Raw genomic sequence first — 9,653 nt, 5'->3', positions numbered from 1 at the left:
TATGGACTCTCCCTCTTGAACAAAAAGGCAAAATAAACTCTTTGTTTTACAAGTTGCTTTTGGTCATGATATTTTATCATAGTAAGAGTAAAGTAACTGATACACAATTATAGTCATCCATTTTGCTTCCCACAGAGCTAAGAATTCAATGTATATTGCACTGAAAATACTGAAATTTGACAAGGTATCTAAAGGAGTATTATTCATAATATCCCAACTGTACTGAGTGTGGTTTACAAGAAAAGCTAATTACTTTTACACAGCAGGTGAAAACCTCATGCCTGGAATGTGTGAATGATTTTCATTTGAGTAAATTAAGAGCATTAACTCATCTTTGTTGCAAAGTTATTCATTTACTTTTAATCAGGGAATATTCACCAACACTTGGGAAACCAATAAATAAATAAATAAATAAATAAATAAATAAATAAAGCAAGCACATTTTCCCTGTAGGCTCTTACTTGAAAATTCAATTAAGATTTATTGATAAAAGACTGCTTCAGCTAAAATATATTACCCTAATTTAGGAATCAATAAGTATTTCTCTGAGTTTTATGCACTATAAATTATTTAATATGTCTATCTGATGTCCAAGTGTGCTGGCAAATGGGAAGCCTGAAGCAAACATGTGGGCTAGAAAGTCATTTGGTTAACGTGAAAGAGACGGCATTTGTATTCTAATCGTAACAGAACTCAAGAGCAGTTTTAGCAGCCTACCTCCATACTACCTCTGGCTTTATATAGTGTTCCTTCTGTCTGCAATCTTCAACACCTGGCTCAACCACCCACACACCAAGAGGAACTTCAAAAGCTTTAGACAGTTATTTACACACAGTCCCATCTCCTTTTGATTTTTTCGTTGTATGTATGCAGTGTACACGTGTTTGTATGTATGCATGCAGTGTATGAATTTGTATGCATGCAGTGTATGTACATATTCATGTATGCCCATGTGCATGTGAGTGTAGAGACCTGAGGATGGCATCAGATATTTTCCTCAAGAACTTCCCACCTTTTTTTTTTTTTTTTTTTTTTTGAGATCACTAAACCCAGAACTCATCAGTCACCAACCCTGGCTGGTCAGCATGCTCTGGGTGTCTGCTTGTCTTTGCTCTCCCACTCCCAAGCACTGGGCTTGCAGGCGCTCAGCTCAGTGTCCAGCTTTTTATGTGGGCACTGGGGATTTGAACTCAGGTCCTTATAATGATGTGGCAAGCACTTTACTCATTGAGTCATCTTCCCAGACTCTTTCGGTTTTTGCTTGTGTGACAGAGTTCCCAGTAAGGCTGAATCTAAACACTAGTGACATATAAGCAGTACCTTTTATTTAAGTGCCTGTCGCTGGTCTCTTTGGAGATCTTGTTTTGCTCTTGGTTGTGTAAGATGCTCAGGGGCCTATTCTCTTGGGGTAAGTCTCATATCCTCATGTTTGCCCAAGATCTTCCTGGTATATAACGCTTGCCTCTAGGGTATAACGAAGGGAATTTTTCATGCTAATGAAGGGAGTCTCTTGAGGAAAAAAAAAAAAAAAAAAAAAAAAAAAAAACCTGACTCAGGAGCTGAGCAACTTCTTGTTGAGATTTAGCATAGTCAACAGATTTCTAAGTTTGGGATGATTTTGTCAAAGGTTTTTAATTGGCAAATGGCATTGCGGTGCTAGCTTTTCTCATTGTTTCACTTAAATGCCTGGCAGCAAGCACTTGAGAGAGGAAGGATGAAGGATTTATGTCAGCTGACAAGACAAATCTGAGATGGTACAGTCCAAAATGATGGGAACAGCATGAAGCAAGTACTGTGGTAATTTCTTACCCCAATAAGCTCGTATAAAAAAACATGCAACTCAGCTATTTTATTGATAAGCTATATGCCTCTATTCCCCAGCTAGGAGACCCCTTGCTATTTGTGGCTTCTCCACATGGTTCTGCTTCATCTTTCTTTCACCTCTTCATCCTCCATCCTCTTCCTCTCTTGTCTCTTACCCTTCCCCCACTCTCTAAAACCTCCAGCCCCACCTTTCCCTTCCACTGCCCAACCACAGCCTTTATTTGATCAATCAAAATGGGGAAAAGGTTTACATGAAATCACCTGAGTATGTGATCCACTCCTCCTAGGGGCAGCCACTCTCGAGGAAGTAGAATTAACATCAGATACAAACAGCACCAGGGCAACGCACAACAAGCAAGAGTTGAGCCTGCTGGACACATTGGATCTGCAGTCTGGAAACAAAGAGCAGATAGGAAGTAGAGCCTGCCTACATAACCTTAAGACCCACCCATATTAACCCACTTCCTCCACTGATGCATCAGCTCATGAAGCTTCTATAACCTTCCAAAACAGCATCACTAGTGTCCAAGCACGGTAACCTATGGTGGGGTGGTGGTGGTGGGGTCCACATTCAAACTATAACACTACAAGTTATGATGCAGAAATCTCTTTTATGGGATTTGAGCTTATGAACCAGGCAATTCAAAACTTCTGGCTATCTAGAATAATCAGGTTCTACTTTAGTCATTCCTCCTAAGCAAGCCACTGTGTGAAAGGAAAGGACAAGGAATGCATAAGTCTAAACCTGAAGACTGACTATGATGTATCTGCAGGGTGGAAAGACATAACTACGTCAAGATTAAGTAGATGTCTTCATATCGGTCCTGACTCCCACTTTTAAGTTAGATGCATTCCTCTAATCCTTTTGTGCCTGGTACCCAATAGAAGGCAACTCGCCAGACAAAAAAATACGTTAGGAAATAAAATGAGAGAATGATTCCATTTTCAAAATAAGATTCTGTGATGAACATAGGAATAAACAAGAGGGAAAAAAAGGTATTGAAATGGCTTGAGAAATGTTGGAAGGTTTATTTTTAAAAATGAAAGAACATGCTTTGCTTTGCTTTGCTCTGCTCTGATACAGAAGGGTGAAGCCAGAACCAAATTCTCTCACAGTTTACTAAGTTAGTTCAATGTCATACACAATAAAATTTCGAGGTTTCTTCCTGTCTTTTTGAAGATGAAAATAATGTCATAGTTTGACAAACAGCAAAACCACACCTAACCAGAATAACTTATAAAAAACACGTGTATGAAGAGAACCAGAAAACATCTGTAAACCAGAGTTCAAAAATAAAGCCACACATAGGAAACCAGCACATGATGGATATAACTCTTCATATTGTTTAACAAATAAATTAGTCAGTAAGGTAGTTTGACTAATTGGGCTAGCGTTTTAGAATAAGCTCAAAATAAATTTCAGATGTGTAAATATTTAGTTACATTTTTAAAAGAAATAGAAAGGGAGAAAGGGAGAAAGGGAGAGGGGGGTTGTCTTTCTTATTTTATTTTCCTTAGAGTAGAAGACTTTTTGTTCTGCTTAGCTTTTTGTGTGATGAGATACCGTCTTACCACATAGCACAGCCTGCCACAAACTCACAACCTTGCTGCCTCTGACTCTTGGACTCCCAAGTCCTGCAATTACAGACACATGTCACCATGCCCTGCTGAGCACAAGAATTTTTTCAGAATGACTTGAAACTCAGATGTCATTCAGAACACATTTCCCTGCACTGAGATCCCAAAAGACAAACACCACTACACAGTTACAAGTCAAGACAAAATACAACTCACTGAAAGAAAAAAATATTTAAAATACATCAGCAAACTTCATTTCTTTAAAATGTGAATAGCTGGAATCAATAAGAAAGGAACAAACAAAATAAAAAATGACACAGGCTAGCCTGCCTATTTTAAATACAGTTAATAAAGAACTGATTGATGTACAAAAGGAACAGCCTCCCAATCCTAGCTATGATTGCTAGCAAGCAGGACTGCTACCTAGCTGGAGAGCATCTGAATAGTCATTTTTACTGCTTGTGCCTGCGGCTCAGTGACAGGTCTCTTCCAATTATCTTAAGTGACATCTCTGCAAATAGGTGAAGACAACAATCCATAAAAAAAAAAAAAATGTGTATCAGAGCTTATCAACCTCTGCAATACTGACATTGTGAAGCAGACAAGTCTTTGTGAAGTGACTTTCCTGTGCAACAAAGAACACACAGTAACATCTCTGGCTCATAATCACTGGATACTAATAGCAACTTTTAAAACCCAGTTGTTAACAGTTCTAGACCAGGGGTTTTCAACCAGGGGCTTGCAACCCCAGGGAATCAAATGACTTCATAGGGTTTATCTGAGACAAGGAAACATAGATATTTATGTTCTGATTCATAACGGAAGCAAAATTACATACAGTTATGGTTGTGGGGCACCACAATATAAGGTATTAAAGGGTCACAGCATTAGGAAGGTGGAGAACCACTGTTCTAGACACTGCCAATTGCTGCCCTGCTGCTGAGAAGTGATGTATTTATAACATTCCAGGCAGGGTGTTATGAAGAAAAATAGGGCTGGGTGAGAAGGGCAGAGCGGAAGAAGCAAGCACTGCTTTTCACCAGGGTAGTGAGGTGAAAGCTTTCTGCAAGGACAGAAAAGAAAGAACTGAATGTGCGAACCCCTGCTGACACACAGCCCAAAAGAATTCCAGGCAGAAGAAGCAGCAAGAGTGGAGACCCTGAAATCTGTACTTAAGGAGGACCAGTGGATGGGTTCAAAGAGGAAACTAGGGGCCAGATCTTGTAGGTTTTTGGGGGTCACACAAAAGAATTCTGAATATTTATATTAGGCAAAACAAACGTCCCCGGGGGCGGGGGGGGGGGGATTTTGGAGAAGATGAACAGGATCTACCCTGTGCTAACAGGGGGAAAATGAGTAAAAAATAGCCAAAGATCTTATGAAAAAATAATCAACTTCAATTTAATTAATTCAAAGAACTTTTAAAAATTGATGTAGTACTTTTTCCACTTGGGACATTAAGAAAGATTAGAAAGCTGAAATATCAGAGCTTCTTTAGGGAAACAAATGCCCTTTTCTGCTTTCCACGGATGTCAGAGCATCTGCTTGCAGGACAATTTGTCAATACCTATTAAAATTTAAAAATCGATGCAGTAATTGAATTAGCAAGGAACTTAATGCATAATTCTATTTGCATATATGTGCAAAAACATATCATAAAACTGACTAAAGCATTACATTAAAGTAGCAAAACTAGTATTTTGTTCATTGCCTAACATTGCGCTGATTGTAAGAACCATATCAAGATAATTAATAGAAATTGTACAGTCAGAAATTTAAGGTAAATCTGTGTAAGCTGATGATACATCAAGATCTCCAAAAAGTATTAGGAGTTAAGAAAGACTAAGCTATGTCCAAAGAGCTTATAGTATGAAGCCACTGTTACTTTATACACATGTGCTTGCTCTAAAACGACTCATGTTCTTCACTGAGCATAAGAAAAGTATGTTTTCTAACAAGTGATTTCTTTTTTATGGAAGCTTATTTTTTCATTTGTTCATTTTTTTAGATGCACATTGGAGAACTCTGCTTTTTAATTTTTTTATTCTATGTATATGTGTACATCCTGTAGGTATATATGTGTACTACATACGTGCATGCCTGCTTCCGAAGGAAGACAGAAAAGGTGTCCGACTGACTGGAATCAGGATTACAGTGGTTCTGAGTCGTTGGTTCTGTAGACAACCCAGCTCCTTTGCAACGCTATCAAGTGCTCTAACCACTGATCCTTCTCTCTAGCCCTTAGAACGCTCCTTTTTAAAGACATTATAAAACACTTTGTTTTAGTATAATTTTCTAGTTAAACATAATAACTTTTCAAATACAGTGTCAATGTTTCTATTATAACTAGAAGATTCCCAGAAGGCTGTGTAAGAAGGAAGCCATTACTCTTGAACCAGGCAGCCTCAGCCGTGAACAACGCAGCAATGGCCAAGATTAAGGCTCGGGACCTGCGCGCCAAGAAGAAGGAGGAGCTGTTGAAACAACTGGACAGGTGGAATTCTCCCAGCTTCGCATCGCCAAAGTGACAGGCGGCGACGCTGCATCCAAGCTCTCCAAGTCGTATGCAAATCTATCACTCGTGTTCTCACTGTCATTAACCAGATGCAAAAAGAAAACCTCAGGAAATTCTACAAGGACAAGAAGTAGAAGCCCCTGGACCTGCGACCCAAGAAGACTAGAGCCATGCAATGCTGGCTCACCAAGCATGAAGAGAAGCTGAAGACCACAGACCAAGAAGCAGCAGCGGAAGAAGCGGCTGTACCCACTGTGCAAGTATGCAGTCAAGGCCAGAGACGACAATGACAATAAAGTACAAGACTGACTGGCAAAAAAAAAAAAAAAAAAAAAAAAAAAGGAAGCCATTAGCAATGCTTGTCTCTGGAAAGTGTAAGGAGAAGTTCCTGAATCAGTTGCTTTAAGCTACTTGTCTCCTAGGATGACCTGCAGCAAATCCTAAAGCATTTGGCTCTCCTGGTCATTGTTATTTCTCTAAGGCTTTCCCTGCATGCACTCTGGCTTCTACTCCTCCGAGAGCTGTGAGCAACTACTCTTAGGCTCTGACCCGTGGTCCCTCTACACGCCTAGCCTTCTACCAACGTTAAAAAACCCTGACAAGTAAGAGCTAGAAGAGCCTGTGGGAAATGCTAGTGTGATGTTTACAAGGAGGAGAATTCATCAGAGAGCTAGAGGATTAGGGTACCTGCTGTGGGATAGTGTCTTCTAGATATGACAGGGGTGCTGCACCCACAAAATGTCAACAAAAGTTTGCCTAACAGAAGGCTGAAGATTTGATGCTCCAACAGTCGGTAGTATAGGGGCTTTCCAGGTGTTCAGCGGTCTCTATAAATTGGCTAAGTTTTAGAAGCTATGCTTAATGCTTCCCATAATTTCAGTTATCTCAGTCATTCTAGATTTCTGACGGGGTTGAAGACCTATAGTCTCATAGCCAATACTGGCTATTTACTTTGAGAGAAAAGATCTGAGTGGAAGATTTTCAGCTGACATTCATTCTAAGCCAAGAAAAAAGCCAGGTTCAAAACTAAGTGTTTTAGTTAGGAGAGACAACAGAGGTTCTGGTTAGTCAACAAAATGATGGGCTGAGTATTAGGACTATCTTGTACCTCACTGGTACAAATAGGAATAATTATGCTCTAATTGTATTTTGAGAGAAAAGTGTTATTTTAACAGGAAGGATGATATGTAGGAGGAGCTAAGGGGGAAGGAGTACTGAGAGGAAGAGATGGAGTAAGGAGAGGAGAAGATGAAGGAGAGGAGAAGCAAGGTGATGAGAGAGAGAAAGAGAGAGAAAGAGGGGGGGGGGCATGGAGGCTGATGTCCATGTGTCTCCACCAGTCAAAGACAGTTTATATATCTAGGTTGGGTATTGGGTTACACTTCTGATTGAGCATTACCAAACGTATAAAGCCTCTGACTAACACTTTAAAAAAATTGTATAAAAGCAAAAAGGAAAAGGGGACATGGGATAGGGGTTTTCTAGGGAGGGGAAATGGGGAAAGGGGGTGGCATCTGAAATGTAAATAAAATTAGAATAAAAAATGAAAACAAAACAAAACAAAAAGTTTGCCTATGCAAAACCTGCATAATGACCACACTAGATACCATGTCAACATGGGTGAGAGAAATCTCACAAGGCCCCACCAATGTCTGGAGAGCTTCAGGCTCTTGGCTAATGGCTACTGAAGAAGAGAGAATTCGTTTTCTACAGGGATGAGACCACTGAGAGGTTATCCAGTCCCAAGTGGTCAGCTCTAAACCCACAAACATACAAGAGACTCAAGAGGCCATGTGCGAAGAGGGGAGGGTGGAAGCGACGCAAATACAGTTTAGTCATGTACGATGTTCTCAAGAAAAATCTTAAAAGAAAATTCTCAATAAAAGCTGGGCATGTTGGCAATTGTTTATAATTCCAGTGCTGAGGTGACAGAGGTGAGCACATCCTTGAGGCTTTGGGACAATCAGACCAACCTATTCAGCAAGTCAAAAAACAAGATGGACAAGCACCTGAAAATCGACAACTATGGCTGTCTGTTCTTTGGTCTCTACATAGCACACGTGCACGCACACACATGAACATTCACACAAGACATATATTTTTAAAAGATGTTTAATAGCTGCTCTTTGCTTCTGGCTTTCGGACCACCGCCAACCTCGTACCTTCATTACCATCAAGCTAGGTGGCGCGCAGCACAGCCTGGTGGGAGGGATCACCAAGCGCTTCGAGCAGGAGAGATTCCACCTGGCAGCCATGAAATTCCTTCAGGCTTCTGAAGAACACCGGAACATTGAGCATCCTTTCTTCCCGGGGCTGGGGAAGTGCACGATCTCAGGGCCCATGGGAGCCATGGTCTGGGAGGGGCTCGGTCTGGTGAAAACAGGCCGAGTGATGCTGGGAGAGACCAATCCAGTTGATTCTAAACCAGGCACCATTAGAGGGGATTTTTGCATTCAAATTGGCAGAAACATCATGACAGCGATTCATTGGAGAGTGCTGAGAAGGAGATCAGTCTATTGTTTAAGCCCAAGGAACCGACTGACTACAAGTCTTATGCCCATAATTGGTGTATGAGCAGACATGAATAAACCGGAGTCCTTATTGGCACTACTCATGGCTTCCCAGACATAGATCTTCATCCCACTGACTGGATGGACCATCTTTTCTTAAACAATAAAGACTTTGGAACTGGGGGAAAAAACATAACTGCATTGCATCCTATTTATAAATAAATAAATAAATAAAAATTGGTAGCAGTTGTGATGCTACAGAGTTTTATTGTGTTATTGTAAGGCTATTACAGGTTTGCAACAGCCTCAGGCTTTGTGAACAGATGTGTCCTTAGCTTACAAGATTTATTCATCCTATAATTAAGTAAGTAATACTGTATAAAGTAAGTTATACTTTGTTACTGGTCTTCGGGGGGGGGGGCATTTTTAACAACGTAGGTCAGAGAATATGAGAATATTACTTTAGATCAAGATGAGTTAGACCATGTGCAGTTTGGGAGTTAGGAAGGGTGTTTTGTTCTGTTTTGTTTTGTTTTGGTTGAGACAGGGTCTCACCTTGTAGCCCTAGCTGTCTTGGAACTCACTATGTAGACAAACTTGTCCTACTATTATAGAGCTCTACCTCCCTCTGTCCCCAGATGATGGAATTAAAAGTGTGTTCTGCAATACCTAGCTCATCTATAACTTATAAAGACCTTACAGTCATGTGTTCCTCAACATTCCTAATGTTGTGACTCTTTAATACAGTTCCTTATGTTGTGATGGCCACCAACCCTAAAATTGTTCCATTGCTACTTTATAACTATAATTTTGCTACTGTTATGAGTTTTAATGTAAATATTTTTGGAGATAGAAGTTTACCAACAGGGTTGCAACCTACAACTTGGGAGCCACTGTCGTAGTTGGTTTCTCCTCACTGTTCTTAAATATTGCTTTCCTGACCACGACTTCCACCTCTGCCTATGTATTTGTCTCTACTGTGAGAGGCTAACCTGGGCTCTTAACATTAGGGTGTTTTCACAAGGAATAATACACAGTCTAGAGGTATGCCTGTCAGGTTTTTCTGATGTCCAAACTCATTTCATGCTTTTTCTAACCTTTATTTTCTGATTTTTATTTCTAACGTCTATTTCAGAGCAATTTTCTAGCTAAAATATTTTCTGATTTGTTGACATCTTCTGGGTGAATAACTTTCAGATTCCCATTTGGCCTTTCTACTTCCTTCA

General features: G+C 40.1%; 2 pseudogenes; both read left to right on the top strand.

Moving 5' to 3' along the window:
- The first annotated feature begins 5,817 nt into the window (after positions 1-5,817).
- Positions 5,818-6,226, top strand: LOC117707509 (large ribosomal subunit protein uL29 pseudogene; annotated as a pseudogene).
- A 1,307-nt stretch (positions 6,227-7,533) lies between these two features.
- Positions 7,534-8,505, top strand: LOC117707447 (putative nucleoside diphosphate kinase pseudogene; annotated as a pseudogene).
- Positions 8,506-9,653: the final 1,148 nt, after the last annotated feature.

The sequence above is a fragment of the Arvicanthis niloticus genome, chromosome 4, assembly GCF_011762505.2.
Source record: "Arvicanthis niloticus isolate mArvNil1 chromosome 4, mArvNil1.pat.X, whole genome shotgun sequence".
In the NCBI taxonomy this organism is placed as follows: domain Eukaryota; kingdom Metazoa; phylum Chordata; class Mammalia; order Rodentia; family Muridae; genus Arvicanthis; species Arvicanthis niloticus.
The sequence above is the reverse complement of the archived record's forward strand: the minus strand, read 5'-3'. Positions and strand labels throughout refer to the sequence as shown.